Below are 13,080 nucleotides of genomic sequence, written 5' to 3'. Positions count from 1 at the left end.
CAGAGCAAAGGGTTTCCCTTAGCCAGGCCGAGGCCAAGACTGCTGAGAGGAGCACCCCCTCCTCCCTGTGGGGGGCCCTTTTCCTGCCGAGTAGAATGTTCTTACCCATCCATGGCACAGGTCCTCCATGATACCAACTGCGGATTAAACACAGAAACGCCTCACCCTCTGAGGGCCAAGAGGCTGCGGGTGAAGAATTCACATCCCAACCTCTCACTGTGCTTGTGATCCTGCTTTTTTTTTTTTTCTGCTGCCATATCGATGCCAGTCTTCTTTTCTTATTAAAAATTAATACATAATCATTGAAGAGACTGGGCAAAACCTGCACTCATTTGTTCTTCACAGGAGAGACAGAGAGAGAGAGAAACGGGAGAGAGAGAAAGGTGTGGTTTTCATGGGGTGACTGGTTACAGCCCTAATGAGTGAGGCCCGGGGTGGGTAGTTTTGCCTAATTAGGGGTCAGGAAGCTGACCGGTAAGGATCAGGGGGGATTTTGGCTGTGGTTACAATGGGGCTCCTCCCTTCCACGTGACTGAAGGTGGAGAACGTCAGGGCTGGCCGGGGCCAGGGGTTTCCAGCCACATCTCAGCATCCCAAAATGAAGTAACAGGTGCAGACTCACCTGGACTCTGTGGATTTATCTTTACTGCCCACCAAGGAGACAGACACACAAGCCACAGACCTGCCTTAAAGAGACTTAAATATAGCGAGAGAGGTAAGCGTTGCATAAAAGAGCTCTGGTGCCACAGTGGAGTTGTTTGTTAACATTTGTACACAGCGCCTCATGGAGACAAAGGATGGATGAGTCATGCCCGGGCCATGCGACCAGGGAACGTGTGACTGCAGAGGTGGCATGCGAGCTGGGGTCTTTGGGATTGGATGGATGGTACCAGATGGACGCAGTGGGAGTGAGGAGGGTGGACGGGTGTTTTCTTGGGTGCATCCGTAGCAAAACAACCTATTAAGCCACAGGGGAGTCGGCTAAAGCCAGCTTTTATGTAATCTCAGAATCCTGTAGCATGCTGGAGTCATGCTCTCTGTTAGGTGTCTATTAACAGAGAGAACAGAATTCCGTTGTTTCCCCTTGCAGTTGTTCAGTGATGTATCCCTTCATTCAGTGGCCATTTAGCATCTAATCTTAAGAGTCAGAAACAATAGGGATTCATGGACACTTAATAAGAAGCTCTTGGAGCACAGATTATTATTGTCTGTCCATTCAAGTTCTAATCATGAGTGGTGCACGCATAGCTGAGCTCCTAAGGAGTGATCCTTAGGAGGAAAACCTTTCCTTCTCAGGTTCCTTGGCTGGTCTAATAATTAAACTGACTTAAAGATAGATGAACAGAGGAAACACAAATTTAATTCCATACATGTGGGAGCCCCAAAGAGAAGAGACTCAACAAAGTGACCAAAGCAGACAGCTTTTATGTTCTTAGACAGTGAAGTGACAAATTTATAAGGAATCGAAGGGGCAAAGAGAGGGTGCTGGGCTTGGGGTAGCAAATTAGTGAAGAAGTACTGAGGTTTGCTTATAGAGGCCTCTTGGCCCTGGATTCTGTATCCCTGGTGATAGGGCTGTCCCTCTGCCTCCTGGTACAGGGAGGGTGCCTTTCACATGGGAGATTTATCTCCTGCTTTCAGGGGGCAGGAGATGGTCAGAGTGTCCTTCCTGCACCTGCTGTTTCTTAAGTCACTTTACTAAAAAATCAGTATATCAAAGTGGCATGTTAGAGGGTGGGGTGTCCTGTTCCCCTTCATAGGCAAAGAGAAAGGGGCACTGGGACTGCTGCTGGTGGCCTTGAAGACACAGTCTTTGCCAGTCTGGTCAGACCCATGCTGCACCCCACTCAGGCTCTGGTTCTGCCAGACACCCTGGGGTCAGTTCCTAGCAGGAATGAAGGTCAGATTTTACAGCAAGAAGTATTTACAAGAGTTCTTTCCTGAAGACCCCTTTGAGAACTCTTTGCTGGGTTTTGAAAACTTGGCTTTATCATTGGATTTGCTGATTCAGTCATTTCCTCTGACTCGATAATCCCGGTCTATGAGCAAATCAGTAAATAGGAAAAGCAACTTAATGATCTTTCTCTTTAGAAGAGATGGTTGATGCTTTAGCAGGCTGTATGGACATTTCGCAGTGAAAACTATCGTTTCCATTAGGCATCTTAATGTATTGGATGCAATGTGCAAGGCACATTGGATGCAATGTGCAAGGCTCCCCCAGCCCCTTTTGAACCAATTTCATTTGATACAGATTCACATCTAAGGACTGAGACCCTGAATATACAAATAAGCAATGGCTAGACCATACACAGGGCTTCCCTGGTGGCTCAGATGGTACGGAATCTGCCTGCAATGTGGGAGACTCGGGTTCCACCCCTGGGTTGGGAAGATTCCCTGGAGAAGGAAATGGCAGCTCACTCCGGTATTCTTGCCTGGAGAATCCCATGGACAGAGGAGCCTGACAGGCACAGTCCATCAGGTTGCAGAGTCAGATTCATCTGGGCAACAATGCACAGACCATATATAAAACTACGACTGACCCACAGCCTGCAGCCAGTACAGAAGAGCAACCTACTGATATATAGTGACCAGCCCAGAAGCCTGCCTGCTGTAAGTCAGTCTACAGGACGTCAGGCTACTGTCTATAGTAACAATCCAGGAAGTGAAAAACAGCCCTGTGACAAGCCCCGAATGGCAGGACTTGATGAGTAGCTGACATCATCGCGGACTTCTGTCTCCGTTTCCAACTCAGGACCAACCAGAAAAAGCCAAATATGCACCCCTGACCCATCACATGGGCTTCTTCCCATTTTAGGTGACCTGTTTGCCTTTCCCCACATCAGGGCACAGGTGAGACCTACCCTTTCTCCATTCTGAAGCTTCCCCACGTCTCTGCTTGCCTTTGCATCTCCTGCAGATGCAGGTGACGGCTGGCTGGCTCCCTGGCTACAGCACGCTCTGCATCAGCAGCCTTTCTTGTTCTCCTCTGGTTGGCGTTTCTTTCCACAGGGTGGTAAGACGGGGAGCGTGATAATAACCCATCATGTACAGGTTCATCAGAAGATCCAACTGAGCAAACTCATTCATTGATCACTTTGTTTTCAAAGTGCTTTCTGCAGGCGTTGTTGTTGCTGATCCTCTCCCCCCAGCACCTGTGATCTGGGGAGGTTGTCCTACTTCGCTCCACTTGCCTCTCTTGTCTTGCCCATCCTCCCACCTGCCCTGCTCCCGGGGGCTGAGGTTTGCATCCTGATGTCACTGATTGAGAACAATATCCAACAAAGTGAGTCCTTCTGGAAATAGAAAACTTGTTGCTGATTTTCCAAACCCTGACCACACACGAAGCTTGGGCCACAGCGATTCCTAAAATTGATAGGTAATGGCAGCCATCCCTTTCCTGGGAATACTTGGTAACTTTATTTACGTACAGAGGAACAGAAGTACCTGTTATTATCTCCAGGGCCATTGTCATTTCTATTCCAGGTCATTTGACCTTTTTGGTTGTTTGTTGTTTAAAAACTTAAGTTCATTTCTGCCTTTTGTTCTGGTTTTTCCAGCTTTTTAAAATCCCCTGTTTTACTCTTTAGAATCCTCATTTAGATCCTCTGGTTTTTTTTTTTTTCCTTGAAATTTTAGAGCACAACATACTCCCCGTGAGGCCACAGAGTAAAATTAAATACGAAATAAATTGCTATAGTTGATTGCTTTGGAGAAATTTTCAGTAATCCCGTGAGCATTCGAGCCAGAAAGGACTTAAAGATTATCTAGTCTGCTGAGAGCCTTGGTTTTCCACCAATGGGCCCTTTTATTATCTTCTCACTCATGGATCACATGCTTTAAAAAAAAAAAGTCTGCTTGGGAAACAGCACTTTGAAGTTAAAAGGTGATTTAGTTTTACTTTTATTTTTATTCTGTAAAGATAAGTTAACTGCAAATTCAAATTGCCTGTCAGTATTAAGTAAACTGTTTTTACTTGGAGTTCATGTAATTCCTTCTAAGAGAGGAGACTTGACATTTGGTTAGTGTGATTGGACTTACCCACTCCTAAATATTTATGTGGCTTTCCTTACATTCTGAAATATTTGGCATAGCTTGAGAACTTCCACTGTTGCCTTCACAGGTCCCTAAATAGCCTGGATTTTGGGTTGGAAGGATTCATTGTAATCCCCTTCCAACCCCGTGATTACAAAGGTGAAAATAAGGCTCAAAGAAGTACCATGTCTTGTCCAAATTTGTAAAAAAAGACCCTGTCTGCTACCCTAAATTCTATTCCTGGGCTTCTTCTACATGTCTTGAAATTGTAGCTTCTTTGGGGGCCTGGAAGCCATTGCTGGGTCCAGAGACAGACAGCATTGCTTCCCCAGGGGAGAGTATTAATAGTAACTGGCGCTTCTCAGATGCTTCCCCCCTAAATGCTTATACATTAACACGTTTCCTCTTCACAAGTCCTGTGTAAGGTAGGGGCTAGTGTTATTCCCCACAGAGAAGAAAACTGAAATGAGGTCATTTGACTCTGGTCAAACAGCCAGTAAGTGGCAGAGACAAGGCTGGGGAAATATAAAACACAGCAAAATAGAATTCCCTCTGGCCCCTGCAAAGTGGCTCACCATGCCCTGCCTGGAGACAGGAGCTGCACCATCTCCTAAGTGCTGGGGCGTAAAGATGGAAGCACATGGAACTTTCCTTAACAGGAATCAGGACGTAGCGGGGGTTCCATTATATGCAGATCACGTCTTTTCATGATTTGAAAAGTGTAGCAGATGCTACCCTGGTCATACGGCTAGATGACTGTCAATGAAAGTAATCAATAAGCAATCTATAATAGGAAGAGAAAAGAGTTTTATTTGAGCCAAACTGAGGACCATAGCCCGGATGACAGCCTCTCAGACAACCTGAGGCACTGCTCCGGGAGAAGCATGGTTTTGGGCACAGTTCCACGTCTTGTCAGAAATGAGACCATTAAAGTTAGGGATGCGTTCCTTCAAGGTTTCAAAAGGAAAACTGTTCCAGTACACACACGGCGAGTCAGTGTGGCCTTGGTGCTTAGGAAGGCGCTCTTATCCTAGAAGGAGGACGAGCACTGGCTGACTAGGAAGGAAGGCATTTCATCTTTCTTTTTTAACATGGGCATTCTTCACTGCTGGTCACTGTGCTCTTTTCTTTAATAATTAAAGCATTTGTACAATGTAGATTTGATAATCACAAGCAGGCCGTTCTGGCTAGCATAAATTCCAAGTTAAGTCATGTGTAAGCCAGCAGGACTTCCCCAGACCCTCAGTGTGAATGTGTGTTTTATCACTAGCATCTGGGCACGAGGGAGGGGACCCTGATATCTCTTGGCAGGACTTTGGCAGGACAGTGTTTCCCAGAGAAAGTGACAATGAGCTGATTCTTTAAAAAAAGAAATTTACTTGGCTGCGCTGGGTCTTAGCTGTGGCATGTGGGATCTAGTTCCCTGATGAGGGATTGAACCCAGGCCCCCTGCATTGGAAGCACAGAGTCTTAGCCACTGGACCACTAGGGAAGTCCCCAAGCTGATTCTAGAGGGTCTGGATGTGAGTGATCAAATGAAAAAGTCTGGGAAAGGCCTCTTCTGAACGTGGACTTGACACGAGTCATGTGTTCAGAGAAATAAAACTCCAAGGTATCTTGAGATGCACAGTACTAATAGGTGGCTGTGTTTGTTTCCTCCAGCTTCTGTTAACAAATGACCACAAACCGGTTAGCTTCCAACAACAGAAATTTATACTCTCACAGTTCTTACAGCTACAAATCTGAAATCAAGGTGTAGGCAGGACCTCCCTCTGGAGGCCTTGATGGGAAATCAGGTACATGCTTCTCTCCTGGCAAGGTGGCTGGCCACCCTTGGCAGTCCTTGGTTTGCAACTGTGTCGCACCAGGCTACTTTCATCCCTGTGTGCGTCTCTGTCTTCTAATAAAGATGCCCGTCTTTGGATCTAGGCCACGGTCATCCAGTGCGTGGGCGTGCACAGTTGTGTCTGACTGTGACCCCATGGACTGGAACCCACCAGGCTCCTCTGTCCATCGGATTCTCCAGGCAAGAATACTGGAGTGGGTTGTCATTTCTTTCTCCAGGGGATCTTCTTGACCCAGGGATCGAACCCTGGTCTCCTGCATTGGCAGGTGGATTCTTTACTGTCTGAGCCACCAGGGAAGCCCGATCATCCACTGTTAAGGCATCATAATCTATTACATCTGAAAAGATGCTATTTCCGAGTAAGGTCACATGTCCGAGGTGGATATAACCGGGAAGACGGTATTCAACCAGTGCGGCAGTGGAGACACAAATGGAGATTGGACGGTGGACAGGGGTACGAGCCCATACTGTGCATAGTATTGACATTTGCTTGCTCAACCTTTTCCATTGTCTCCAGTGGTCTGCTGCTGAATTCATGGGGATTTCTCGATGAGGGATGTGTCTACCAACGATGTCGTGTCCTGGCTGCCAGCTACACATTTAGAGCTAAAAGTGGGGATGCTGTCCCTGGCTGAGCTACAGATTAGTGTTACAGCTTTGCTTTGGACTTTCTAAACTGTAATTGCCGTAGATTTATAATCAAGGGTTACAGTCACTGCACTGCCTGCTTCTCTGCCCCTTTCTCAGAGGGCTTCAGATAAAAGCTTCCTGTTTGTGCAGCTGCATGACAAACTGTAAAGTGTGTGTAAACTGTTCTTTCAGGGAATTTTATAAATTTCCTCGTCTGTGCGTTCCAATCTTTGGTCTCTGCCGTGCAGTACACTACTTCCATCACCCAGTTAGGGACAGGCCTGGTGTCTACATTTGGGAGACTCGAAGAGCAATTAGGAAATCCGTGGGTGCAAGTTAAGTATTTGTGTATGTGTCTCGTCTTAAGCCAGGAGTCAGAATATAGCCACCGGCCAGATGCAGCCACTGCTTATTTTTGTAAGGTCTACAAGCTAAGAATGGGTTTTACGTTTTTAAATGTTGGGGGAAAAAATTAAAAGAAGATTAGTACATCGTGACATGAAAAACTACATGGAGTTCAAATATTGATGCTTGAAAGTAAAGTCTTATTGGAACCCAGGCATTCTCAGTCCTCTCCAAACTGTCAAGAGCTGTCTTCACATCATGCAGAGGGACTGAGCAGTGGCAATGGGGCACTCTGTCCCACAAAATCTACAGTGCTTACCCTCTGGCCCTGCACAGGAGGTGTCTGCTAACCCCCGGGTGAAGTGCATGCTTTTGGCAAAGGAAGAGGTGGGTTGTCACCTCTCTGGATGTGGATGTAGTCTCCCTACTCACAGGAATTATCCCTTTGGAACATTCCAGACTCTAAAGCTGCCTTGTCTTCTTTTTTTTATTGGTGTATAATTCCCAGCTGGCTCAGTGGTACAGAATCTGCCTGCCAATGCAGGGGACTCAGGCTTCATCCCTGGGTCGGGAAGATCCCCTGGATAAGGAAATGGCAATCCGCTCCAGTATTGTTGCCTGGAACATACCATGGACAGAGGAGCCTGGTGGACCACAGTACATGGGATTGCAAAAGAGTTTGGAAACAAGTGAGCAGCTAAGCAACAGCAAACATAATTGCTTGACAATGTTGTGTCAGTTTTTGCTGTACAATGAAGTGAATCATCTCTCAGTTCAGTTCAGTTCAGTTCAGTTCAGTTCAGTTGCTCAGTCGTGTCCCACTCTTTGCGACCCCATGAATTGCAGCATGCCAGGCCTCCCTGTCCATCACCATCTCCCGGAGTTCACTCAGACTCATGTCCATCGAGTTGGTGATGCCATCAAGCCATCTCATCCTCTGTCGTCCTCTTCTCCTCCTGCCCCCAATCCCTCCCAGCATCAGAGTCTTTACCAATGAGTCAACTCTTAGCATGAGGTGGCCAAAGTTTTGGAGTTTCAGCTTTAGCATCAGTCCTTCCAAAGAATATCCAGGGCTGATCTCCTTCAGAATGGACTGGTTGGATCTCCTGGCAGTCCAAGGGACTCTCAAGAGTCTTCTCCAACACCACAGTTCAAAAGCATCAATTCTCCAGTGTTCAGCCTTCTTCACAGTCCAACTCTCACATCCATACACGACCACTGGAAAAACCATAGCCTTGACTAGATGGACCTTTGTAGGCAATGAAATGTCTCTGCTTTTGAATATGGTATCTAGATTGGTCATAACGTTTCTTCCAAAGAGTAAGCGTCTTTTAATTTCATGGCTGCAGTCACCATCTGCAGTGATTTTGGAGCCCCCCAAAATAAGGTCTGACACTGTTTCCATTGTTTCCCCATCTATTTCCCATGAAGTGATGGGACCAGATGCCATGATCTTCATTTTCTGAATGTTGAGCTTTAAGCCAACTTTTTCACTCTGCTCTTTCACTTTCATCAAGAGGCTTTTATGTATTCATATATCCCCTCCCTCTTGGACTCTCACACACCTGCTTCCCCTCCCCTCATCCCATCCCTCTAGGTCATCACAGAGCCCTGAGCTGAGTTCCCTGTGTCTTCTGTTTATTTCACGAGTTTCATTTTTTTCAGGGCCCAGCAGGTAGAAGGTTGCACAGAATAGAAAACATCGTTCCCACCACTGAGCGGGAACACCGTTGCTGTTTTGCTTTGCTTCTTTCAATATAGATAGACTGGAATGTATGAGCAGGTTATGTTGCAGGAATCCAGGTGAAGCCTGTAACACTGTAGAAACAATGAGAACGGTTTCCTTCTTCTGCTGTCTATCCACCAAACTCAGTTTACGGTAAGCAGAACTCCTGAGTTTTCTGAGACAGCCCTGATTTAGAGTATTTTTTCTTGTCACCGCAAATCAATGATATGTCCTGAAAAGACCAATATTTTCTCAGGAAACTGTACCCAAAAGTGGAGTAAAAACTTTTATTATACAAACACACAAATGATTAAATGCAAAAACAGATGTCAATGTGAAGTATGACGGTTGAGCTGTATACAACGTCCTAGGCCTGAGACTAGATCTATAGCTTGGGACTCTGGTTCTGAAACTCATTTATACTAAAATATGTATCGTAGCTATGACTCCTGTCTAGAATCTGATCCAGAGGAGAGGAAAGAATTCCCCAAAATGACAGCTATGAAACTAATTTTTTAGAAGATGGATGTAGTGTCACGGATGTTTGATTACCACAAGCTTCGTGGCCCTCCTGCTGTTCTCTAATTTTGTTATGGTGATCGTTGGATAAATTCTCTCCTTAGCCAGCAAGTTATGATGCCCTTTTTATGTGTCAGGCCTTTTACTAATAAATACATGGTAGATACTTCATTTGAACTTTACAAGTACAAGTAGGAATCTTTATGGCCTCCAGTTTAAAAGAATGTGAAGGCTGAAGCTTAGGTCAAGTAGTTTATCCAAAGTTGTACACCGTGTAAGTGATGCGAATACTATACAGATTGAATCTCGGATCTGGGCTCTGAATTACTATGTATTCTTCATTTATTCATCCATGTGTGTACGGATATGAGAGTGGACATAAAGAAGGGTGCGCACCGAAGAATTGATTCTTTTGAACTGTGATGTTGGAGAAGACTCTTGAAAGTCCCTTGGACTGCAAAGAGATCAAACCAATCAATCCTAAAGTCAGTCAATCCTGAACATTCATTGGAAGGACTGATGCTGAAGTTGAAGCCCCAGTATTTTGGCCACCTGATGCAAAGAGCTGACTCATTGGAAAAGACCCTGATTCTGGGAAAGATTGAAGGTGGGAGATGAAGGGGACGACAGAGGATGAGATGATTGGATGGTATCACCTATTCAGTGGACATGAGTCTGAGCAAGCTCCAGGAGATGGTGAAGGACAGGGAAGCCTAGTATGCTGCAGTCTATGGGGCTGCAAAGATTAGGACACCACTGAACAACTGAACAACAACAGCTTTGTTTATTTAATCTTTCCTATTGATTGGCTGTCTACCAAGAGTCAGGTGCTGGGTTAATTGTGGATAACTTAAAAGTGAATGAAACATAGTTTCTGTTCGCAGTGTTTACAGGATAGTGTGGGGAATGGACAGATACATAAATGAAGGAACATAGTGGAAAAATATAGAATTTGGGAAATCATGAGGTCTTTGGAATCAGGGAAATCTGAACAAATGAGGCTTGAGCTGTGTCTGAAAGATGAGTAGAGGTCAGAGAATTCTAGGTAGATGGAAAGAGCACATGTAAAGCCTCTATACTCAGACAAGTCACAGCAAATTAAGGAATAAGTTATAACAAGAAAATCAGCATGGCTGGTGCTCAGAGGTAGAAGCTGTGTGGTGAGACGTAGAGAATGGATTTGGGGAAAGAAGGGCCTCCTCTTCTTTGGACTGTCATCTATCAAACTTTCGATTGTCTCCTGTGTCCGTGAAAACCATCAGTAAGCAATCTAAAATAGGAAAGCGTGCATGCTAAGTCACTTCACTTGTGCCCAGCACTTTGCAACCCTGTGGACCATATCCACCAGCTCCTCTGTCCAAGGGGATTCTCCTGGCAAGAATACTGGAGTGGGTTGCTGTGCCCTTCTCCAGGGGATCTCCCCGACCCAGAGATCAAACCCACATTTCTTACATCTCCTGCATTGGGTGGCGTGTACTTTACCACTAATACTACCTGGGGAACCCCATAATAGGAATAGAAAGAGTTTTATTTGAGCCAAATTGAGGGCTATAGCCCAGAAGATGGCTTCTCAGATGATTCTGAGAAACTGCTCTGGAGATGCATGATTTTCAGCACAGTTTTATATCTTGTCAGAACAAAGAACATCAAGCAAGTCGGGGATACATTCCTTTAGGTTTTCAAGAATCCAGATTGGCATGTACACAGTGAGTATGGCCTTGGTGCCTGGGAAAGGGGGAGTCTTATCATGGAAGGAAGACCAGCATTGGTGTCTCAGGAAGGGAGGTGTTTCATCTTTCTTTTTAACATGGACATTCTTTACTTCTGGTCACTCCACTTTTTTCTTCAATAATTAAAGCAGATGTACACTGTAGGTTTGATCGCCACAGACAGGCAGTTTTTGTTATCCCACAATTCAAGTTAACTCATGTCAAGTCAGAATAACTTCCCAAGACTTCAATATGTGAGCATTTATTTTATCAACTGAAAGAGGGTGGCCTTGGATGAGGGTAACAGCAGGGGAAAAAAATGAGAAATACCTAGATCTGAGGGACAATTAAGTAGGTAAAAATGGGTGACGTGGATAAGGGATGTGAGATGTAAGATTGTTTTTGAATAACTTCCATCTTTAGATCTTAGACAACTGGACAGTTACTGCCCCCCTGCCCGAGTTACCTAGAGTGAATTCGCCCCCTGCCAAGGGGTAGGGGCAGCAAGAGAGAGGGCCTGGGAGACTTTGTCCTTAGCACTCCTTCTCAGTCAAGCCTTTCTCTCTCTCTGATGGTTAGGGTGAGGCGACTCAGGAACCAGCCCAGGAGGGGGCGCCCACAGAGTCACAGAGGCTAGAGGTGCCCTCCTGGTGCATTGATATACAAAACCAGAAAAGCCTGCAGAGTGAGTTCAAGACAGGCACCAAGTGAGGGGCTGGGGAGAGCACAGTATCAGAGCCCTGGTGCCTTGAATGAAAGATACCAGCAGAGAGCTATTGGAGGGCTTCCAGAGGAGATGGAGAAGTTGGCAGTGGTTAGATAATGTGCTTCCAGCTGGAGGACTGAGGTTATTTAGAAGGCTGGAATAGCTCAGATGTGGTCTTGGGACCCAGGTCCAGTGATCCCCAGGGAGTCCATCCTGTTGTTTCATTTAAGATGCAGAGATGGGGGGACTTCTTGGTGGTACCATGGTTAAGACTCCATGCTTCCAATGCAGGGGATGTGGGTTTGATCCCTGGTCAGGGAAGGAACTAAGATCCTTCGTGTTGTGTGGTGTGGCCAAAAAAATAAAATAAGTGAGATAAAATGCAGAGAAGTTTTTAAAATGCCCAGAAAGCACAGTTTTAGGTTTCTCAAGTGCATGGTCTTTACTTATTCACCTTAGTACCTCACACAGAGGGAGGTGCATAAACGATTGTTCATATCTTCATAATAAGCTATTGTCCCATTGGTGTTTTCTTTAAAACAAAGAGTTTAAAAATAGCTTTAACAAAAAGTTGTCATTCGTATAGAAAGTCTTCTAGAACATTTCCTTGAAATCATCCTTTGGTTGTATACCTATCAAAGTGGCCTTATTAAGGAATATTTTGTGCAGTTGGCTGTATTCAAGAAAATCTTAGGGCTGTGGGCAGTTTCCACAAGCATCTTGACCCGTTTCGTGGTCCCACGGGGGTCATGTTCAATTAGGAAAAACCCAAAGAAAAGGAGAGGCAGGTCTTTGGAGGGCGTCCTCTCACAGCACAAGCTGGTCCATTCAGCGGTTGCTTCTGATTACAGCCTACACATCCTGACTCCATTGTCCCCCGACAAACCCTGTTGGCCTCTCACTGGCAACCTCTGCTGCTGGGCATTGCTTGCCTTCTCCTGTCTGCTTTGGAGACTTGATGCTGTTTTACCAGAAATCAAGGCTGTGTGAACAGGAGTTGGTGTGCAGCTAACAGAGGCAGATGGCCTTCCCGAGAGGCCAACCTTCTCTCATCCTTAAGTGTAATGGGACATGAGAGTCAAGATGTCCTTCTCAGGAGGACAGTCTGGTATTGCCTCTGGAGCAAAGAGGTTGTCCATGCCTACTGGGTGATCTTGAGACATGGAAGAGTCTAATTCCTCTGTGTGTCTCTGACTTTGCACACCATATGGGTCCTTGAAAATGAATCAAAATATAGTTTTGCTTAGGGTAGTTTGATTCAAAGAATCCTGGTGACCACAGATTACCGAAGAGCTATTGGATCTGTGATAATTGCTCTCCTACTGACCTCAGCTCTGAAATATGAGTTTCTATGTTGACTTTTTAAGCAGGGGTTCACAGGAGCCTGCCTGCACAGTGGGGACTCACTGGCACGTGGCAGCTGGGGGTCTCTGGGGTCTACATCTCTCTTCTCCCTCTCTGCTGTGTCTTCTCCATTCAGGCGTCTGCATCTCCAGCGTATCTTCCCTGTCTGAATTTTTTTCCCCCGATAGATAGATTTCCTTGGTTGACATGCTGGTGCTGCTGC

General features: G+C 45.7%; 1 protein-coding gene across 3 annotated transcripts in view; it reads left to right on the top strand.

The window, feature by feature from the left end:
• ZMAT4 (zinc finger matrin-type 4) overlaps positions 1-13,080 on the top strand; it is a 375,305-nt gene that overhangs the window by 135,602 nt on the left and 226,623 nt on the right. The gene's annotated exons all lie outside the window — the stretch shown is intronic.

The sequence above is a fragment of the Bos javanicus genome, chromosome 27 (genome assembly GCF_032452875.1).
Source record: "Bos javanicus breed banteng chromosome 27, ARS-OSU_banteng_1.0, whole genome shotgun sequence".
Lineage (NCBI taxonomy): Eukaryota > Metazoa > Chordata > Mammalia > Artiodactyla > Bovidae > Bos > Bos javanicus.
Note: the sequence above shows the minus strand (reverse complement) of the source record. Positions and strands in the feature narration are given on the sequence as shown.